Genomic DNA, 24,457 nt, shown 5'->3' with positions numbered 1-24,457 from the left:
GAACCCTCTTGCACTGTTGGTGGGAATGTAAATTGATACATCCACTATGGAGAAAAGTGTGGAGGTTCCTTAAAAAACTAAAAATAGAACTACCATATGACCCAGCAATCCCACCCCCAGGCATATATCCTGAGAAAACCATAACTGAAAAAGAGTCATGTACCACAATGTTCATTGCAGCTCTATTTACAATAGCCAGGACATGGAAGCCACCTAAGTGTCCACTGACAGATGAATGGATAAAGAAGATGTGGCACATATGTACAATAGAATATTACTCAGCCATAAAAGAAACGAAATTGAATTATTTGTAGTGAGGTGGATGGACCTAGAGTCTGTCATACAGCGTGAAGTAAGTCAGAAAGAGAAAAACAAATACTGTATGTTAACACATATATATGGAATCTTAAAAAAAAAAAAAAGGTTCTGAAGAACCTAGGGGCAGGACAGGAATAAAGGCCCAGATGTAGAAAATGGACTTAAGGATACGGGGAGGGGGAAGGGTAAGCTGGGATGAAGTGAAAGAGTAGCATTGACATATATGCACTACCAAATGTAAATTAGATAGCTAGTGTTAAGCAGCTGCATAGCACAGGGAGATCAGCTCAGTGCTTTGTGTCCACCTAGAGGGGTGGGATAGGGAGGGTGGGAGGGAGACGCAAGAGGGAGGGGATATGGTGATATATGTATATGTATAGCTGATTCACTTTGTTATACAGCAGAAGCTAACAAAACAATGTAAAGCAATTATACTCCAATAAAGATGTTTTTAAAAAAAGAAGGAAAAAATCTAAAAGTATCTAAATTCCTACTTTTTAAAAAAATTTATTATTTATTTTTGGCTGTGTTGGGTCTTCGTTTCTGTGTGAGGGCTTTCTCTAGTTGCGTCAAGTGGGGGCACTCTTCATCGCGGTGCACGGGCCTCTCACTATCGCGGCCTCTCTTGTTGCGGAGCACAGGCTCCAGATGCGCAGGCTCAGTAGTTGTGGCTCATGGGCCCAGCTGCTCTGCGGCATGTGGGGTCTTCCCAGACCAGGGCTCGAACCCGTGTCCCCTGCACTGGCAGGCAGATTCTCAACCACTGTGCCAGCAGGGAAGCCCTAAATTCCTACTTTTTTAACACCAAAACATTTATTTTAATTATGAAAAATTTTGAAACGATTTTGATCTTTCATCAGTGTTAAACCAAATACCCAGACTTTTCAAATGTTAATTAAGCAGATTATACATTGAAGAAAATCAGTATGAAGTGTTTAATAACCTCTTATGATCTATTCTAATTAGTTAATTTAGCAATGAACTCAATCTCAAAAGACTAGATAATTAAATTTTGTAGAGAATCCTATTTATCATTACTTAACACTTGTCAGTGTTAGAACTTTCCTCAGACTTCTTTAGTGGTCTTTATTATTCTAATAAGGTTTTAAGACTGAAGTGGATATTTTGCCTTGTTTAATTTTTTTCCCCCCGGTTTTAGTAACTTGAAAAAATCTGTCTTATTGTCCCTCCTAAGTATTTGGAATCACTACAGTGACCTCTATGATGTGTAAAAAGTTCCCATCTACACTTAGATAAACGTTACTGCTCCACAAAATAAATTTTAAAACGTGCATGTCGTTTTCATGACTATTTGTCATTCTTGAAAATTTTGAAGGTCCTGTGAGCCTTGGTGACTGAGGCTGTTTTTCTTAACACAGATTTAGTATGTTGTAAACATGAAATTTTATACAATAATGGAGTTGAAATTGGAGCCAAGTGATGGCAGAGTCTTGCAGATTGGCTTGAATCAATGTATTGCTTAAGCTGGATGCAGAAGTACCAATTCCAAGAACTTTGTAAGTGAGAATAAAAGAAAATATATGTAAAAATAAATATAAACTGCCATAAGTCAGAACCTGCAAAGCAAGAAGCATAACATCAAAGTAGAATCTGATTGGATTGGCAAGTTTACAATCTCCTCAGTATTAAATAACACTCTCAGCTTGTGACCCAGTCCAACTCTGTGTCAAACTTTAACTTGACCTTTCAAGAGCTTGGCTTGTTATGATTTATTCTTCAATCGCAGACTTGAGAGCAGAGAAGGACTTCACAAGAGAACCTAGTTCATTTCTCAGTTTCCTGGCAAAATTGCATTTGAGCAAGTCCAAGTACAGGGGACATTTAGCCTCTCCTACTTTTTTTTTTTTTTTTTTAGGAATTAGATTTTGTTTCTTCAAATTCTTACATTCTGGAGATTGAGGCTCATTCCAATAAAATTCCCATGTCCTTTTATTCAGACCTGTTTATAGTCTTTTTTATTTTGGGGAGGGAGGGTGTTGGTTGAAATTAAGAACAGTTGATTACTGTGTTCCCTTGCAGTGCTTTCTCAAAGACTTAAGAAATAGTGGCTTTCAGATTTTTTTATTCTGATACATCATAACAGATATATTAGTTTTCTATTATGGCTGTAGCAAATTACAGCAAACATAGGGCTTAAAACAAACATTTAGAAGAAGTACTTCCCAGAACTTCTGCTGCCAGTGTCCTTGTCCACATGGTGAGCCACAGCCACCCCTGCTTCTGCAGGAGACCCTCCCAAACTAGCAGCCGTGTGTCTGACAGGGTCTTAGTGCTCCGGCTGGGTGTCATGCCTTACAGTCTGAGGTGAGAGAGCTGAGTTCAAGACACCGGTCCACCAGAGACCTCCCAGGCCCATGTAATATCAATGGGCAAGAGCTCTTCCAGAGATCTCCGTCTCAACGCTAACACCCAGCTCCTCTCAATGACGAGCAAGCTCCAGTGCTGGACACCCCATGCCAAACAACTAGCAAGACAGGAACACAACACCACCCATTAGCAGAGAGGCTGCCTAAAATCAAAATAAGTTCACAGACACCTGAAAACACACCACAGGATGTGGCCCTGCCCACCAGAAAAACAAGATCCAGCCTCATCCACCAAAACACAGGCACCAGTCCCCTGCACCTGGAAGCCTACACAACCCACTGAAACAAACTTACCAACTGGGGGCAGACACCCAAAACAACGGAAACTACAAACCTGCAGCCTGCTAAAAGGAGACCACAAACACAGTAAGTTAAGCAAAATGAGAAGACAGAGAAATACACAGCAGATGAAAGAACAAGGTAAAAGCTAACCAGACCAAACAAATGAAGAGAAAATAGTCAGTCTACCTGAAAAATAATTCAGAGTAATGATAGTAAAGATGATCCAAAATCTTGGAAATAGAATGGAGAAAATACAAGAAACGTTTAACAAGGGCCTAGAAGAACTGAGAGCAAACAAACCATGATGAACAACACAAAAAATGAAACTAAAAATTCTCTACAAAGAATCAATAGCAGAATAACTGAGGCAGAAGAACGGATAAGTGACCTGGAAGATAAAATAGTGGAAATAACTACCACAGATCAAAATAAAGAACAAATAATGAAAAGAATTGAGGACAGCCCCAGAGACCTCTGGGACAGCACTAAACACACAAATATTCTAATTATAGGGGTCCCAGAAGAAGAAGAGAAAAAGAAAGGGACTGGGAAAATATTTGAGGTTTATAGTTGATAACTTCCCTAATATGGGAAAGGAAACTGTCAATCAAGTCCAGGAAGCACAGAGAGTTCCATACAGGATAAATCCAAGGAGAAACTCTCAAAGACACATATTAATCAAACTATCAAAAATTAAATACAAAGAAAAAATATTAAAAACAGCAGGGAAAAGCAACAAATGACATACAAGGGAATTCCCATAAGGTTAACAGCTGATCTTTCAGCAGAAACTCTGCAAGCCAGAAAGGAGTGGCAGGACATATCTAAAGTGGTGAAAGGGAAAAAGTTACCACCAAGATTACTCTACCCAGCAAGGATCTCATTCAGATTCGACGGAGAAATTAGAACCTTTACAGACAAGCAAAAGCTAAGAGAATTCAGCACCACCAAACCAGCTTTACAACAAATGCTAAAGGAACTTCTCTAGGCAGGAAACACAAGAGAAGGAAAACACCTATAATAACAAACCCCAAACAATTAAGTAAATGGCAATAGGAATATACATATTGATAATTACCTTAAATATAAATGGATTCAGTGCTTCCACCAAAAGACATAGACTGGCTGAATAGATACAAAAATGAGACCTGTATATATGCTGGCTAGAAGAGACCCACTTCAGACCTAGGGACACATACAGACTGAGAGTGAGGGGATGTAAAATGCTATTCCATGCAAAGGGAAATCAAAAGAAAGCTGGAGTAGCAATTCTCATATCAGACAAAATAGACTTTAAAATAAAGACAATTACAAGAGACAAGGAGGGCACTACATAGTGATCAAGGAAGGGATCAAACCAAGAAGAAGATATAACAATTGTAATATTTATGCTCCTAACATAGGAGAACCTCAATATATAAGGCAAATGCTAACAGCCACAAAAGAGGAAATCAACAGTAACACATCATAGTAAGGGGCTTTAACACCCCACTTTCACCAATGGACAGATCATGCAAAATGATAATATATAAGGATATACAAGCTTTAAATGATACATTAAACAAGATGGACTTAATTGATATTTATAGGACATTCCATCCAAAAACAACAAAATACACTTTCTTCTCAAGTGCTCATGGAACGTTCTCCAGGATAGATCATATCTTGCATCACAAATCAAGCCTTGGTAAATTTAAGAAAATTGAAATTGTATCAGGGATCTTTTCTGACCACAATGCTATGAGACTTGATATCAATTACAGGAAAAATCTGTAAAAAAAATACAAACACATGGAGGCTAAACCATATGCTACTAAATAACCAAGAAATCACTGAAGATATCAAAGAGGAAATCAAGAATACCTAGAAACAAATAACAATGAAAACATGACGACACAAAACCTATGGGATGCAGCAAAATCAGTTCTAAGAGGGAAGTTTATAGCAATAAAATCCTACCTCAAGAAACAAGAAACATCTCAAATAAACAACCTAACCTTACAACTAAAGCAATTAGAGACAGAAAAACAAAAAACCCAAAGTAAGCAGAAGGAAAGAAGTAAAGACCAGATCAGAAATAAATGAAAAAGAAATGAAGGAAACAATAGCAAAGATCAATAAAACTAAAAGCTGGTTCTTTGAGAAGATAAACAACATTCGTAAACCATTAGGGAGACTCATCAAGAAGAAAAAGGGAGAAGACTCAGATCAACAGAATTAGAAATGAAAAAGGAGAAGTAACAACTGACACTGCAGAAATACAAAGGATCATGAGAGATTACTACAAGTAAATATATGCCAATAAAATGGACAATCTGGAAGAAATGGACAATTCTTAGAAAAGCACAACCTTATAAGACCTAACCAGGAAGAAATAGAAAATATAAACAGAACAATCACAAGCACTGAAATTGAAACTGTGATTAAAAATCTTCCAAAAAACAAAATTCCAGGACCAGATGGCTTCACAGGAGGATTCTTTCAAATCTTTAGAGAAGAGCTAATACCTATGTTACTCACACTCTTCCAAAATACCGCAGAGGGAGGAACACTCCCAAACTCATTCTACAAGACCACCATCACCCTGATACCAAAACCAGACAAAGATATCACACAAAAAGAAAACTACAGGCCAATATCACTGATGAACATAGATGCAAAAATTCTCAGCAAAATACTAGCAAACAGAATCCAACAGCACATTAAAACGATCGTACACCATGATCAAGTGGGGTTTACCTCAGGAATGCAAGGATTCTTCAATATATGCCAATCAATCAATGTGGTACACCATATTAACAAATTAAAGGAGAAAAACCATATAATCATCTCAATAGATGCAGAAAAAGCTTTTGACAAAATTCAACACTCATTTATGATAAAAACCCTCCAGAAAGTACACATAGAGGGAACTTACCTCAACATAATGAAGGCCATATATGACAAACCCACAGCCAATATTGTTCTCAATGGTGAAAAACTGAAATCATTTCCACTAAGATCAGGAACAAGACAAGGTTGCCCACTCTCACCACTATTATTCAACATAGTTTTGGAAGTTTTCGCCACGGCAATCAGAGAAGAAAAAGAAATGAAAGGAATCCAAACCGGAAAAGAAGAAGTAAAACTGTCACATTTTGCAGATTACATGATACTATACATAGAGAATCCTAAAGATGCTACCAGAAAACTACTAGGACTAATCAATGAATCTAATAAAGTAGCAGGAAAGAAAATTAATGCACAAAAATCTCTTGCATTCCTATACACTAATGATGAAAAATCTGAAAGAGAAATTAAGGAAACACTCCCATTTATCACTGCAAAAATAAACAATAAAATGCCTAGGAATAAACCTACCTGAGGAGACAAAAACCTGTATGCAGAAAATTATAAGACACAGATGAAGGAAATTAAAGACAATACAAACAGATGTGGAGACACACCATGTTCTTGGATTGGAAGAATCAACATTGTGAAAATTACTATACTACCCAAAGCAATCTACAGATCCAATGCAATCCTTATCAAACTACCAATGGCATTTTTCACAGAACTAGAACAAAAAATTTCACAGTTTGTATGGAAACGCAAAAGACCCTGAATAGCCAAAGCAATCTTGAGAAAGAAAGACAGAGCTGGAAGAATCAGGCTCCTGGACTTCAGACTATACTACAAAGCTACAGTAATCAAGACAGTATGGTACTGGCACAAAACAGAAATATAGATCAATGGAACAGGATAAAAAGCCCAGAGATAAACCCACACACATATGGTAACCTTATCTTTCATAAAGGAGGCAAGAATATACAGTGGAGAAAAGACAGCCTCTTCAAGAAGTGGTGCTGGGAAAACTGGACAGCTACATGTAAAAGAATGAAATTAGAACACTCAATAACACCATACACAAAAATAAACTCAAAATGGTTTAAAGACCTAAATGTAAGACTGGACACTATAAAACTCTTAGAGGAAAACATAGGCAGAACACTCTATGACATAAACTTCATCAAGATCCTTTTTGACCCACCTCTTAGAGAAATGGAAATAAAAACAAAAATAAACAAGTGAGACCTAATGAAACTTAAGACCTTTTGCACTGTGAAGGAAACAATAAAGAAGACAAAAAGACAACCCTCAGAATGGGAGAAAACATTTGCAATTGAAGCAACTGACAATGGATTAGTCTCCAAAATATACAAGCAGCTCATGAAGCTCAATATCAGAAAAACAAACAACCCAATCCAAAAATGGGCAGAAGACCTAAATAGACATTTCTCCAAAGAAGACATGCAGATTGCCAACACACACATGAAAGGATTCTCAACATCACTAATCATTAGAGAAATGCAAATCAAACTACAATGAAGTATCACCTCACACCAGTCAGAATGGTCATCATCAAAAAATCTACAAACAATAAATGCTGGAGAGGGTGTGGAGAAAAAGGAACCCTCTTGCACTGTTGGTGGGAATGTAAATTGATATAGCCAATATGGAGAACAGTATGGAGGTTCCTTAAAAAACTAAAAGTAGAACTACCATATGACCCAGCAATCCCACTACTGGGCATATACCCTGAGAAAAGCATAATTCAAAAAGGGTCCTGTTCCACAATGTTCATTGCAGCAATATTTACAATAGCCAGGACATGGAAGCAACCTAAGTGTCCATCGACAGATGAATGGGTAAAGAAAATATGGCACATATATACAGTGGAATATTGCTCAGCCATATAAATAAATTATATTGAGTTATTTGTATTGAGGTGGATGGACCTAGAGTCTGTCATAGAGAGTGAAGTAAGTCAGAAAGAGAAAAACAAATACCATATGCTGACACATATATATGGAATCAAAAAAAAAAGAAAAATGGTTCTGAAGAACTTAGGGGCAGGACAGGAGTAAAGATGCAGATGTAGAGTATAGACCTGAAGACATGGGGAGGGGGAAGCCTAAACTGGGACGAAGTGGGAGAGTGGCATGGACATATATACACTACCAACTGTAAAACCAATAGCTAGTGGGAAGCAGCTGCATAGCACAGGGAGATCAGCTCAGTGCTTTGTGTCCTCCTAGAGGGGTGGGAGCGGGAGGGTGGGAGGGAGACGCAAGAGGGAGGGGATATGGGGATACATGTTTACGTATGGCTGATTCAGTTTGTTATACAGCAGAAACTAAGACACCATTTTAAAGCAATTATACTCCAATAAAGATGTTAAAAAAATAACACACAAATGTATTATCTCAGTTCTATAAATGAGAAATTTGTCGTGGGTCTCACTATCCTACAGTCATTGTGGCATTGGGGCTACGTTCCTTTCTGGAGCCTCCAATTGTGAATCCGTTTCCTTGCCTTTTTCAGCCTCTGAAGATCATTCACATGCCTTGATTTATGGCCCCCTTCCTCTACCTTCAGAGCCATCAGGTGGGTTGAGTCTTTCTCACATCAGAACACTGTGACACTGACGCTCTTCTGCCCCCCTTTTCTACATTTGAAGAACTTTGCGAATACCTTAGGACCGTCCAGAAAATCCAGGATAATATTTCCTATTTTAAATTCAATAGATTAACAAGCTTAATTCCATGAGCAACCTTAATTCCCTTTGTCATGTAACATAACATATTCACAGTTTCTAAGGTTTAGGATGTGGACACCTTTGCGAGAGTCATTTTTCTGCCTTCCCAACACATGACTGAAAATGTTTGTTCCTCTTCTATATCCTACTTATAAACACCCACGTGTGCACAAACACACATACACACTTAAGAAAAAAAATAAAACAAGGTAAAAATAGTCCCTGCTTTTATGCAGTCAATTTCAGAATGTCAGTATTCCCACCTAAAAAGACTTGATGAAGGGGAGAGACATAAGACCAAGAATAGAAGACAGTGAGAATACAGGTATGATGTTAATGAGGGTTTCCCAGTTATATCATCACCTCAGAACTTTCCAACATATAAGTTTTCAACAAGATATTAAGAGAGTCAACCAAATATGTTTTCTTCTCCAGACAGAATAACCCAAAGTAACAAACAAGTTTGGTATTCAAAATTCCTCTCTCGTATGGCTTTTGTAACTTCCCAAAGTTCCCTATAGTTCTCATAAGTGCAAATGCTTCCAAATGAAGAAAAACTCTATAAAAACTCTTCTCTGAAAAATATTTCATTCTCAGGAAAGGGAAATTTATTTTTCAAAATTTTCTATTTTAAAATGCACTCTAAAAGTAATAGTAACATGAATATAAAAAATTGAATTCCACAAAAGTCCCCAAGGATTGCTGGCATGGAGTGGGTTTCCCTTGGCTGTATTTGTTACTTCCTGCCCTCCAGAAATAAGACACCCAAACATTACCCTCAGGGTTTCTCTTCATATCCCTCTGCCAACTCTAATACACTGTAAATCAGAGTTGCTGGCTGCTATAGAATATTGACATAGTAAAGCGTACTGCTCACAGAAGTTCTGTTTATATGGGTGGGAGAGTCCTTACTAAGAAAGATAGCTGCCAACCCAATAGTTGAAGAAATAACCCTCTGGCACCATGTTTTTATATTCCAAATTGTTGCATTAAGATGAGATTCTTATATTTTGCTAACTTTGGTCATGATGTTCACTTTTATTATTTAGTTTTGTCTCAGGTCCTAACCAGCTTTGGCGAATTAAATTTAATACCGTATCAAAACACAAACACTTTTGCGTTAGACTTTACATGGAAATATCATGAAACAAAAAGTGCCATGTAAAGTTGTATTTGTTACTACATTCTAGGTGGTGCTGAAATCTTAGTGACTTCAAATTACAAAGGTTTATTTCTTGCTAATGCTAAGTCCCCCATGCATCTGGGTAACTCTCTCAGGCAACTGTTCTCCAAGTAGCAATTTTGCTGATCCATGATCTTTCAAACTGTTATTTCACCATTAGAGCATGCCTTTTTCCATGACTGTCAGAGAAGAGAAGAAGAGTACTGGGGAATTCATACCAGCAACTAAATGCTTTAGCCTGGAAGCGACCCATAGTCACAACTCCTTGACCAGAAACAATTGCACAGTGATACCTAGGGCAAAGATAACAAAATGAATCCTTTCAGAAACCTGAAAAGAGAGGAGAAACACATATGTGTGAGTGCTCGACATCTCTACCACAGCTGTCAAAGGACAAATAAAAATAATTCATCTCTGTTTTAGTTTCTTTAAATGTTGTCTTTTTTCACATATAATGGAATTGTTATACTGAAGACAAATTTTCAGCAAGCCCATCGAATGGAATCTTTTTCTTCGAAAAGTCGTAAACCACTCTTATGTGCTTTGCAGAAGTGTAGCTCAATGTCATTTACAACCAATAAAAAACACTTTCAATTTAGTGAGACAAAAATTGTCTATTCAATTCCCATTTAATCTGTCAAAATAACAGCTGGCAGTGACAAAGATAGATATAAAATGATTCCTCCAAATTCAAGAATCCAGTAACCAGTACGGGCAAAAGAGCATAACCTTTTGCTGAACACTGTCTTTCACAAAGGCTATAAAGAATTTGAACTTTCCAGAAAGGTTTCATGTTAAAACCCAAATCTGTGTATTTGTATCATGAACATCATTTTTATATTAAAATATTTTGTTTGAAACATCTCTTATATTTAAGCTTAAAATTGCTAATATAAAATATATATCCTGGGTGGAGTGTCTCAACTCCCATAATTACTTTATAATGCAAGTGATTTTTTTCTAATATTAAGCTTAAATACCTCATACAAGAAGGTTAATTAAATTATTTTGCTTTTCTTCCAGGGACAGCTGCAATCTGCAGTATAGTGACCACTGCTCAAACTGCCATTTCTGGAAGACATGTCATACATGTGGTATTGCTCAGAACCACAAGTCATTTATTCCCTGAGCTCTTCTGAGTTTAAGATACTCCAGGCAATTTATTATTCTTTCTTTTGTGATACATTTCCTCAAAAGGTTTTTTTGTTTGTTTGTTTGTTTGTTTTAAGGTGATTCCCTGAGTTCTAGCTCTTGGGCCTGTATTCAGTTTGTAGAATATTAGTTTAATACCTCTGTCTTTGTTTTCATCTGCTGTAGGGTAGTTGATGACATAAATCTGGGCATTAGGGAGCACTTTTCCTAGAGAAAAGGAAGGGAACCCCTGACTGAGAATGTGTTCTAGTATTATTTCACTTTCACTCCTCCGGTGTCTGTCTTCTCCTCGCTCACCCCATGGCCCAGGTTTGGAATGAAAGTGTTATACTCATGTCCGCTAACTGACCTCCGTTACTCTTACTCTCATCTCACTGATTATTAGATTTCCTGAGTTACATTATATCACATTTTTCCTAAAACCAGATAGAGATCGGGGCTTAGAAAAACACTATCAGAGTTCCACCTCTCCCTAGATTATACTTTCCTATCTGATTAAAACAGACATAGAAACTAAGTTAAGCCTAACTATTGGGACACTCCCACAGAAGCCTTGTTCCTGGTACCATGCATGTTTGGCAATCATTTTCAATCATCCTCACCATAAAAAAATGAGGACTTACGGTAAGAAAATACTCATTTGTCTCCTTAAGTGCTTGTCCGTAATTTAGTTTAATGATACTACACTTTCTTATGGTCTCTCTAGACCTCAAGGGTCATTTGTATTGATTTACCCATTCTGTTTGTCTCAGTAACAAATAGCCACATAAAACACAGACTTGAAAAAGGAACTATTCTGAAGTGGAAAATCACATTTACTAGTGTAATAAAACTTTTGATTCTGGGTTACATCTAGGAAAACACTCTGATTCTTTAAATATAAATGCTGAACATGCTAAAGAAAAACTTAAATTTTGTGATTGCAAATTTTACATTTTTAAGATTACCCCTCAAAAAAATCAGTTGTTGATAAAGCTTGTTGAGTTACCCTAGCAATCAAGCTTTGTTCAATGTGTTATATAATATGATTTTGATTAATATATAAGAGAATGTCAGAGCTGAATCAAGACAAAACAAAGCAAATAAGCTGACAAAGGAGACAAGAAATCAGCAAAGGAAGGAGACTGCAGATTATACTCCATGGTTTCTGGTGCAGTGGTCTTGAAGAAAATAATTATTTTAGTATTTTAACATAAAACAAAGTGACGGTTTTAGTTGTTGATGTTGATTATAATATTTGCTAAAATTATTACCTTTTGTTTCTTAACACATACCATCCTTAGCTTAGTTAACTATATAACTCAAATCCAGGAGAATTGAAGTCTGAAATCATAGATAGCCTGCCATTTTAGGTGCTCAAACACTTTATTGCAACTTATTACCCATGACAGGTTTTTTCATTACATTTTAAGGGGTTGAAATATTAAATCATTCATTTGGATCCAGGTATCTAGTTGGAAAATGAATCCAACTATCAATTATGGATAATCCCCATAAGACTATTGCACTACAAGGAGAGGATGGGGTCAGAAAATAGTATTCTGTCAATATGTATAGTACATTATGAATATATGTTCTGTAGGGAAATAGCATGCATGCTTGAGAAAAAAAAATCACCTCATGCTTATTTGCAAATGGCCAGAGAACCATTTTTGTCATTTCAAATTATTAGGACCATTAACCAAGACTTTAATTAAGAACATGGAATTCAACAGTCATTCATGGTACGCCTGCTATGTACCAGGAACTGTGCCAGAAACACTGAGATTAATAAAATATGGCACCTTCACTCCATCAGCCAAAAGTCTGTTGGGATAGACAGGCGCTGTGAGCACTCAATTCTCTCTTGCCTTCGTGGGAACTGACAGAGCTCACCTCTGCTTTACCAACTCAGTGTCCCGTGTGGCTCACCAACACAGTCAGTTGGTTTCCCTTGCCATCATCAAGATTCCTTAAAAGAGCATGCTACAGATTCTGGACACCTTCCCAAAAACGAGTTTCCAGAAGGTTTTTCACATTAGCAGCAAACATGGATACAAAGACAAGTAAGATTGTTCTACAGCAGCGGTCCCCAAACTTTTTGGCACCAGGGACCAGTTTCACGGAAGACAATTTTTCCACAGATGGGGTTGGGGGGGAGGAGAGGGGGAATGGTTCAGGCAGTAATGCGAGTGATAGAGGGGATGGTTCAGGTAGCAACACGAGCGGTGAGGAGCTGCAGATGAAGCTTTGCTGGCTCTCCTGCTGCTCACCTCCTGCTTTGCGGCCCGGTACCTAACAGTACCGGTACCAGTCCGTGGCCCGGGGGGTTGTGGACCCCTGCTCTACAGTAAATATAGTTCATTTTGATGTGTACAATCTGTTGATTTTTTTAAAACTACCAAGTCCTATTACTAGAAGCAGCATGGTCCAAAAAAGAAAATTAAAATTTCAATAAGTAGATCTGCATCATATTTTTCCCTAATAATGTTTTTCTGTGCAATATTGAGAAGACTTCTTAATATTTTCCACTTTTAGAGCCAAAACTAGTGTTTTATCTCATTCTTTATGTTTTTAAGGCTAATGTGCATATAGCTAGTTCATGACAAAATTTTTTTTAATGTTAGCAAGATTCTTCAAGTCAGGCACCAAAAAAGAAATGCAGTGGAGTCTCATCTAACCCGGGGTTAGGTTCTAAAGACAGAGTATGAGGCAATTATTGGGTGTGGTTAAATCACCCTTGAAAATTATTCAGGATTGTTTCATGTTTCATACAGTCTCTATAATTTTGTAGTTCTTTTTTTTTTTTTTTATCCAGAAGTGGAAAAGATAGATATTTCTATAGATGAGAACGTAAGTAGTTGGATTACAGTTCAGTATCTGGTGTATAAAAATATATACATAAGAATTCAAGTTGCATTAAGAGATCACACAGGGAAAAACCAACTCAGAAAACACTCCAATCTCTGTGTGTATCTCTTCCCATCCTCCCTCCAGTCCCAGAGGAGGAAGTGTACCCACTTCAGTTCAAAATAATCCTTTCCACTTCCTCTCAGCCCTTGTTCCAATCAATCTTCACTCTCTGTGGCTGTTTTATATTTCACCTCTACTTCTCTGTGGAATCCTCCCCTGCAGTACATGAACATATGACTCCTCCAGCAAAACTTATGATATTGGTTTCAGAAATGTTTCTTAATAGAAGAAGAAAAACTTTCAGAAATTGCAGAGAACTGTGTCATCATTTGTATCTCAAAAAAAGAACTTGTCAATCCAGAAGTCAATGTCCAGCAAAAATATACTTCAGGAATGAAGTAGAAATCAAGACATTCTTGAAAGAAGAAAAACTAAAAATTTTTTTGCCAGCAAACCAACCCTTAAAGAATGACTAAAGTTCTCTAAACAGAAAATAAATGATAACAGAAGGATACTTGAAACTTCAAAAAGGAAAGACAAACATGGGAATTTATAAAAATAGGGATGAGAGTCTATCCTTCTCAGTAGCTCCTTAAACCACATTTGATGGCTGGAGAAAAAATGTAGCATTGTCTGATGTAATACTCAGTGAATATAGTGAAAATACTTACGACAGCTATATATATATATATATATATATATATATACATATATATATATATATATATATATATATTTTCTGATTGATAAATATATTTTTTAACATCTTGATTGGAGTATAACTGCTTTACAATGGTGTGTTAGTTTCTGCTTTATAACAAAGTGAATCAGCTATACATATATATATATATCCCCATATCTCCTCCCTCTTATGTCTCCCTCCCATCCTCCTTATCCCACCCTTCTAGGTGGTCACAAAGAACCAAGCTGATCTCCCTGTGCCATTCTCTCACTTCGTCCTAGTTTACCCTTCCCCCTCCCTGTGTCCTCAAGTCCATTCTCTACATCTGCATCTTTATTCCTGTCCTGCCCCTAGGTTTTTCAGAATTTTTTTTTTTTTTTTAGATTCCACATATATGTGTTAGCATATAGTATTTGTTTTTCTCTTTCTGACTTACTTCACTCTGTATGACAGACTCTAGGTCCATCCACCTCACTACAAATAACTCAATTTCGTTCCTTTTTATGGCTGAGTAATATTCCATTGTATATATGTGCCACATCTTCTTTATCCATTCACCTGTCGATGGACACTTAGGTTGCTTCCATGTCTCGGTTATTGTAAATAGAGCTGCAATGAATATTGTGGTACATGACTCTTTCTGAACTATCATTTTCTCAGGGTATATGCCCAGTAGTGGGATTGCTGGGTCATATGGTAGTTCTATTTTTAGTTTTTTAAGGAACCTCCATACTATTCTCCATAGTGGCTGTATCAATTTACATTCTCACCAACAGTGCGAGAGGGTTCCCTTTTCTCCACACCCTCTCCAGCATTTATTGTTTGTAGATTTTTTGATGATGGCCATTCTGACTGGTGTGAGGTGATACCTCATTGTAGTTTTGATTTGCATTTCTCTAATGATTAGTGATGTTGAGCATCCTTTCATGTGTTTGTTGGCAATCTGTATGTCTTCTTTGGAAAAATGTCTATTTAGGTCTTCTGTCCATTTTTGGATTGGGTTGTTTGTTTTTTTTGATATTGGGCTGCCTGAGCTGCTTTTAAATTTTGGAGATTAATCCTTTGTCAGTTGCTTCATTTGCAGATATTTTCTCCCATTCTGAAGGTTGTCTTTTCATCTTTTTTATGGTTTCCTTAGCTGTGCAAAAGCTTTTAAGTTTCATTAGGTCTCATTTGTTTATTTTTGTTTTTATTTCCATTCCTCTAGGAGGTGGGTCAAAAAGGATTTTGCTGTGATTTATGTCATAGGGTGTTCTGCCTATGTTTTCCTCTAAGAGTTTTATAGTGTCTGGCCTTACATTTAGGTCTTTAATCCATTTTGAGTTTATTTGTGTGTGTAAGACAGCTATATTTTTAAATGTTGAGAAAATAAAAGGACCTGAACGGAAGTAAGTTTTCTATACTTGCTTCAAAGTGGTATGATGTTGATGCCAGTAGACTATGTTAAGTTATACAAGTATAGAGAAATCACTAAGAACTATACAAAATGACGTACTCAAAAATTCTGTATATTAATAAGACAGATTGCTAAAATATGTTCAAGAAACCCACAGGAAGACAATAAAAGAGAAACAAAGATATTAGAAAGAGAGGAAACAGAAAACAAATGATAAAATGTAGACAATCTTTGCTTTATGAGAAATTGTCTTAAATATAAATGCTTTAAACATACCAATTAAAAGATAAATAGACTTCAGATCAAAGAAAATGGCTAGAGAAAAAGAAGGACATTACATAATGGTAAAAGGACCAATCCAGCAGGAAGACATAAAGATCCTAAATGTATCTGCAACAAATAACAGGGTAGGCTATTAGGCAAAAGCACTGTTACTCAAGAAAAAAGAAAAAAAAATGCATTATAGAAAGAATTAATGCAATTTTATATTATGCTCCAAACAGTCAACAATATTATACTGCAACTAGCATTTTATCTAAAAAAGTAGGCTTGAATCACCTGAATTAAAGTTATCTGAGTGCTTGTCAAAAATGCAAATATTTCATCCACATTTTAAACAGGTTCCCAGATAATCCCTTTGCAGGCTAAACTTTGAATCTTAAGAGTGAAGAATCATACATCTCACTCATTACTGCACAGGATTTATAATCCGTGGAAAGACAGTTGGTATTAAAGAAAGAAAATGAGTATATTTGCGGCTGAGGTAGTAATAGGGTAAGGCCTTAGTGTGGATTCCACCTGAAACAGGCTGTTTTGGTCATAATGGACACACTTATGAACAGAGCAGGATGGAGAGAAGCAGGTGAGTGGAGAAGGTAGAAGGAGAAGAGAAGCATTGTACCAGGAGCCTCAGGTACATGGGAGGACCCTTCAAGGAGAGACCGCTCATAAGATGCGGAAGGGAAATAGTGAGACTTGGAAATCCCGTTGCTGTTTCTGTCCCTCGCTGTGATGAGCATGACAATGACACAGACTGGAACTGACTCAGTGAGACAGGAGATAGCAAAGTGGCTTTACTTTTAAGGTCTGAGGTTTTGTAAGCCCTCAGACATTTTGTAAATGTTATCCTTGCTGTGTTCATCACCAGTGTCACAGGGACCCACAGCAGTGGTGAGAGAAAAGGTTCTCTAGGCAAAGAAAACCTCTGAGGATAGGCAGGGGAAATTACAAAAAAAAAAAAAAAGTGGTATTGCTTCTTAAATCATATAAGGGGGTTGGTTTGTGGGATCCAAAATTTAATGTGATATAAGTTGGTTAGGACCAGTAAAATTTGGCTATCTTGTTAATGTGAGCTCTGTTTATTGCCAAGGATAGACATCTAGTCATCAAATGACTGAAAAATGAATCCTAATGTGATGGAAATGATTTGTGAAAACTTACAGCATATCTTACAGAGAACTCTGTATTCTAGTTTGAATAACTGAACTTCACAAAATTCAACAAACTAATTCTACCATGTGTCATAGAAGGGTAACCTTTCTTAATGAATAAACAAAAGAAACTATTTTCAGAGGATACAAAGGTACTGAGTTGTTTGTTTTGCAAAGCAGTATGAAGTTAAAAATACTGAAAGTAATAAAAAGTATTATGGTCTTTAAACTATTTTCATATTCTCTAAGCAAAATCAGTAACTTTAAAAATGGTCCCAGATATAAAGACCCAAATCACCAAAAGTGGGGTAAGAGACAAGTTGATCAAGCCTCTGGCACTCTACTCAGCTTCAGCGTTATTGACAAAGCCCCTGCCCTGCAGCAGTCTTGCCTTTGTCCAGCGGTATGAAGTGCACCACAGAGAAGGACATCTGAAATGACACAGAGTGAGTCTACATATCAACCTCAGGAAGCAAAGAGAAGCCAAGTGATGGAGTTAATACATTTCTAGATATTCTTTTCCAAGAAGCCTTGACTGTCAGCTAATCATCAGAATAAGAACTATTTTATTCCCTTATTCAGATTGAAGAAGCAGTTGGCTCAGCTTAGAACTAACATTGAAGAGTATTTAGGGAGGAAATTAGAGAAAATACACTTTCAGTCAATGTAGAAAATTTTGTGATGTAATCCCAGACAAGTTTGGGTTAAATGATCTTTTTGCATAATTGGGCTGAGTTTATCAGTTAACAAGACATAAGGGCAAATTGTGTGTATAGAAGTAATAAAATTATTCTCCTAGAGAAATGGCATCTAGGGCAGTGCTCTGCGTGCCCAGAATAAGCACTCAGGAACTATGCCTTTAATGAGTGGATGGCTTGGGGATGAAGACCTCAAGAGTGAAGACCTTCCTACTTGGAGTCCAGTTGCACAATGACTTAAATAAACTCTGAAAGTTCTATCAGGTTACTTACATTTGTAAGATACATTTAGCATATGAAAATGTTGCCTGAAAGATGAGCTGCCTAAAGAGTGAAAACAAAATTTAAAAGCAGAATTATTGAAGAGATTGCAGGTTAGATGGGGTGTTTTTGGGGGAGGGGTGGCAGTTAAACAAACCTAGAAACCTCAGGGGCCATAACTCAAGACAGCCTATTTCTTGCTCAAACCAATGAGGATTGGGTAGCTTTCCTGGACAGCTCTTCTTGAGCCAGTGATTCAGAGACCTGGACTCCTTTCAACATGCGGCTCCACCATCTTGGAATCCTTCAGTTCCAGCTATTTAGTCTGAGGAGAAAGAGCATGGAATATTGTGCAGGATGTTTTATAGCCAGGTCTGGTTTGAAAGTAATAAATATTACTTCTTTTCACATTTCAGGGGCCAGATGCGAGAGAAGTTGGGAAACACAGAGATGTATATACAAAAGGGAAATGAAATATTTTTGTAAACATATAGTATTGGCTGTGCTGGACTCTTAAAAACTTGTATGGGGAAGGGTTCTTGCTTTCAGACATTGCTTAATCAGAGTAAGGCAGCTGAAGTGGGTGACCCTTTTAATGAACAGGGACAACCAGGAGGATAGAACTACAGCAGATGAGATAAGACTCTTCCAGGGACTTAAGACAAGAATGGGATGACTTTGTTTTTATGATAAAAGTAGGTAGTATTGCTGAAATTTTTTGGAGGGGAGAGAAGATGGCAAACGAGATTATGAGGATGCTGAAATATTCCCAGGAGAAATGGAAGGGCAAGTACTAAATTCCTATAAAGATTTTGCCCTTTATCCATGGATCAGAATTTGTCCCACATGGATTTCTGAGCATTCTCACAAATGTCTCTCTTGTGACATTTTCTTAGGAGGAATGATAACTTTCCACATTGTAGAAGAGTCTATCTTTAAATTAGAGCTCCTGTCAATACCCACATAATTAAAACCGAACTTCAATAATATCTTGTCCAAAAAACAAAAAACATTTCACTAAGTTTAAACATTTCACAAAGCTAAACATTTCACACGTATTATCACATGATATCCTACTCTTGTCTGCCTACACACACATATGGGTTGTGCACTAGGCTGAAATTAGTATTTAGGGATATGCTGCAAGTTAATATTAAATATCTAAGCCTTTGCCTCATTTATACTGAGCCATAAAAACAATTTTGTGAACATTCACAGCATGGTAAGTTTGGACTAACTACTCTCCTTGTGTCTCTTCTTTTCCATAAACCGGTTTACTTTAGACTCAAAGCTGCATGATAGAAAGCATTGTATTTTCTTATTCTCTGCTGCATTTTAAGTGTCTTGCATAGGGTTTGGCATCTAAGAGGCACTGAATAGCTGTTGAAAAAATAAAGGTATTTCCTTTGAAACTGTGACCAACAAGTTTTTTTTTGTATGAAATATAGTCCTTGGAGGCTGGGGTAGAGAATAGAGAAAAATCAAATTTTAACAATGATTTTTAAGATACTAACCATATGCTACCTGACCTATTTTCTGTCCATGAACTTACAAATTAAAAACCATTTGCTGGAGTTTAGCTCATATCTTGGGGGAAAATAAACACAGTGATATCAAACTAATATGAGTAAAGGAATGGGCTCAATTTCTCAGCTGACCATTGTGGATGTTACTCGGTTTGCCAGTTTTCTGGACTCTGGACACATAATTATTATAGTCTGTGTTTCATAGGTTTGTATTGACAAAGATTTCTCTAACTATAGATTTAATAACATGTAGCTTGATAAAAAAAACTATAAAAACATGAACAAGAGGGAAAAAAATCTTCCATCCAAAGAGACTTAACATCAGAGAAATGTGAAAACAAGTTGCCTTGAACATGAGTCTTTTTCTGAAAAAGTGCAGATAGGTAGCTAGATAAGCCAGACACACACACACACAAGATAAAATGGGCTTATGTTTTGAAAGTACAGAGTTTACAAATGATTTATTACACTGGAGATTTATATTTCAGAGATAAAACTCCAAATTCTATACCAAAGTGTCCGTTTTCCACAGACATACACTTTATTCTGTACTATGTAGTAGCTCTTACACCAAACACCTCTTACATCAAATCAAAGGGAACTTACTCTTTAAAAATGTAGACAAAATATTTGATAGTGCTATAACCTACATTCAGAGGGTGATGGTTAATGGGGATCACAGTATTGTTTCCAGAAATGTAACACTATGAATAGGGCATTCTGCCAGAAATAAAATTGTTCATTGAGAATCAACCTGCTCAAATCTTATCATAATCAAAAGTAAGAAAACCCAAATAAGAAAATATTACTTAAATAAGAATAAAATATTAGAATATAAATAAAATATAAGCATAAAGTATTAAATTCCACTTTTTTGATACTCAAATTACATCACTTCTTTGACACTTTTTCTGTTTCACATTATCATTGAAGCTGTGAAATAAGTGTGAAACAATGATCAAATCCCTTACAGACCACAGGGTAGGTTCCTGCACCTGAAAAATAAAGTAGATTACACGGAATAAGAATAAGTATGAGTCTTAATTTTATACAAAAAGTTAAAATCTTAGACAAAGAATACTAGTATTTTGTTGTTAGAAGTGAAGAGATATATGTTTTTAGATCTACTGAAGAAATAATTGCCTTTAATCTTGAATCCCCTAAACCTGGACTTTGTTTAGTCTACTACATCTAAACTAGGAAAATTGCCTTCTTAGGGCTTTGTCATTAGACTGTGATTGCCTTAGAAAGAGGGACTGGATCTTAGTTTTGTTGTTCTTATTAAATCTCTCAAAATATTTTCAGTAGAAGACTCAGTCTGTGTTTGTAGATTCAGTTGCATTATATTCCAAACTTATTTTCCTCACTCATACAGTTAATATGAACTTTATTTCCATGACCTTGTAGGTTACTACATTTATGACTAGCATAAGAATACTAGTAGTACTAACTCCATGTTATATGGGAGACCCTCTCCAGTTCTTAACAAGTTGTATAAGAATAGTGTTTATGATTTAAACGAGGCATCCAGCTTTTCAATAAAAACATTCTTGGATGGGCACTATTAATTTAGAGCTTCAGAGCTGGATTTCTTTCTCTTGTACTCATGGGTTATCACAGCAAGTAGCAATGGCACCAGTCAATACTTTCCTGTGAGATTTAAAGTAATTTTATGAATGAATCTTATGGAGTACACAAACACACACACACACACACACACACACACACACACACAAGTATGCCCAAAACTGTACAATCAAGATTCTAGGATTTAATTTCCAAAGTCACTCTGCTTTTTGCATCGTGAATAGTACATGTTCACATAGATAAACAGTTCAACCACTGTCACTAACTTAATTATCAACAGCTCCTTTTTCTGGAACTTTGCTTTAACTAGTTCAGCTATTTAACTGAACAGACCCCTTCATTCAGTCCAACTGGTTGAGCCATGTATGAATTTTTAACTTAGACACAATTCTACAATTCTATATTTAACAAGATTTCTATAGTTGATAATATAGCTCTTATGGTTGAATATACTTAAAATTCAGCAGAACTATGCATTTGATCTTCAAAAGTATCCAAAACCATTTATTTAAATACACAAACTTTCTACATAATAGACCTTAGTTAGTAACGAGATCAACTGTGCATTTTTTTTCCTCTCAAAATTATATAGTAAATATCTCTTTTAGGAGTATATGTGGAAGGGCTGTGCCTAGTAGCATAGGTGAACTCCACCCAGAGCTCATGGCCTTGCTTGGATCAGAGGTGGGGTTAGGAGCCTGTTAAAAGAGAAAAGGATCATTTATTTGCCTGTATAAACATATATTCATTTAGTGTGTTTGTGCATAGACTATCCCTACCTCCAAAGGGGAGATCAAACACAACAGATTGCATGTTGTACAAAAACCGCACACATCTAAATCCATTTTTACTAGCGGTAGGTTAAATTTACTTTGCCTTAATGTATAACGCATTATCTGATTCATTTTAGTGACTGATCCATCCAAACAGTCTCCATATCAGATTTATAGGAATATAGAGGAAATGCTTAGAATAAATCAATTTAAATGAAATATTGAAGAATAATCTGATATTCACATTTTATGAATGTGGTTTGTTTCATGGGAGCAAAAAAAAAAAACAGTGATAAATATTACATTAGCATAAGGAGTCGCACCAAACATTAAAAGCTTTAACAGGAAGGGCGCTTGAAATAATTTAGTGCTGATAAACAACACTGCAGGCAAATTGTTGGCAATTTGTGATAAACCACAAATTTTAAAAGACTCACAGAAATCCTTCTAAATGTGCATTATGCCGGAGTTGCAATGAGTTCATGGGGGTTCTCAGAAGAGTATTTTCAGAACTGGACATTTTGCCGTGGTTAACAAGAAAGTCGTTTCAGTAAATAGTGGGAAGTCTGCCCACTTTCACAGTCTTCTGAGTCTGGATGGTGGCAAACCAAGACAGTGACAGCTCAGTCAAGCAAGGTTCTGATTCTTGATCACGGCAAACTATCACAAGTAGCAATTCTCTTTGCTACAAAAAGGTGGGAGGTGAATAAAAGCAATAAATAAAGAAAAAAATCTTAAATTCTGGATATAATTGATTATGTTTTCTCAGCATTCTTGTTCTCTTGTATTTTTTTTACTACTTACCTTGAAAAAATGCAAGACTCATTTTGATTACATGTCAGTTGATATGAAAAATAATTCTTAAAATTATGCCATTCCCTAGAAAAATGAAAAGTATTGATACATACCTTTGGGTGACAAATACTATTGAGATTTTCTAATTTTTATTTTATATTGGAGTACAGTTGATTAACAATGTCGTGTTAGCTTCAGGTGTACAACATGTACACGCTGCTATATTTAAAATAGATAACCAACAAGGACCTACTGTATAGCACAGGGAAGTCTACTATTGAGTTTTTGTATGGGGAATTCTCCATACAAAACTGAATACAATATCTGAGTCCATGGTTATTAGATAAGTGGCCAGGAATAACCCTTTTAAAATTTACTGAGGAGAAGCTTCAAGATGGCTGAAGGGTAAGACGTGGAGATCACCTTCCTCTCCACAGATACATCAGAAATACGTCTACATGTGGAACTGCTCCTATAGAACAACACTGAACGCTGGCAGAAGACCTCAGACCTCCCAAAAGGCAAGAAACTCCCCACGTACCTGGGTAGGGCAAAAGAAAAAAGAAAAAACAGAGACAAAGGAATAGGGACGGGACCTGCACCAGTGGGAGGGAGCCGTGAAGGAGGAGAGGTTTCCACGCACTAGGAAGGCCCTTCGCGGGCGGAGACTGCGGGTGGCGGAGGGGGGAAGCTTCAGAGCCACGGAGGAGAGCGCAGCCACAGGGGTGCGGAGGGCAAAGCGGAGAGATTCCCGCACGGAGGATCGGCGCCGAGGAGCACTCACCAGCCCGAGAGGCTTGTCTGCTCCCCCGCCAGGGCGGGCGGGGCTGGGAGCTGAGGCTCGGGCTGCGGTCGGATCGCAGGGAGAGGACTGGGGTTGGCGGCGTGAACACAGCCTGAAGGGGCTAGTGCGCCACAGCTAGCCGGGAGGGAGCCGGGGAAAAGGTCTGCAGCTGCAGAAGAGGCAAGAGACTTTTTCTTGCCTCTTTGTTTCCTGGTGTGCGAGGAGAGGGGATTCAGAGCGCCGCCTAAACGAGCTCCAGAGACGGGCGCGAGCCGTGGCGATCAGCGCGGACCCCAGAGACGGGCGTGAGACGCTAAGGCTGCTGCTGCCGCCACCAAGAAGCCTGTGTGCGAGCACAGGTCACTCTCCACACCGCCCCTCCCGGGAGCCTGTGCAACTCGCCACTGCCAGCATCCCATGGTCCGGGGACAACTTCCCCAGGAGAACGCATGGCGTGCCTCAGGCTGGTGCAACGTCACGACGCCTCTGACGCCGCAGGCTCACCCCGCCTCCTCCGTACCCCTCCCTCCCCCCGGCCTGAGTGAGCCAGAGCCCCCAAAGCAGCTGCTCCTTTAACCCCATCCTGTCTGGGTGGGAACAGACGCCCTCAGGCGACCTACACGCAGAGGCGGGTCTAAATCCAAAGCTGAACCCCAGGAGCTGTGCGAACAAAGAAGAGAAGGGAAATCTCTCCCAGCAGCCTCAGAAGCAGAGGATTAAATCTCCACAATCA

General features: G+C 37.5%; 1 long non-coding RNA gene across 1 annotated transcript; it reads right to left on the bottom strand.

The window, feature by feature from the left end:
• Nucleotides 1-831: 831 nt before the first annotated feature.
• Nucleotides 832-23,438, bottom strand: LOC309662664. The gene is made up of 2 exons (XR_014264874.1): nt 14,501-23,438; nt 832-14,458 (listed from the first exon to the last, which is right to left on the bottom strand). It is a non-coding gene; the product is annotated as an uncharacterized lncRNA (long non-coding RNA).
• Nucleotides 23,439-24,457: the final 1,019 nt, after the last annotated feature.

Source organism: Balaenoptera physalus (assembly GCF_965194825.1).
Source record: "Balaenoptera physalus genome assembly, chromosome: 6".
NCBI lineage: Eukaryota > Metazoa > Chordata > Mammalia > Artiodactyla > Balaenopteridae > Balaenoptera > Balaenoptera physalus.
Note: the sequence above shows the minus strand (reverse complement) of the source record. Positions and strands in the feature narration are given on the sequence as shown.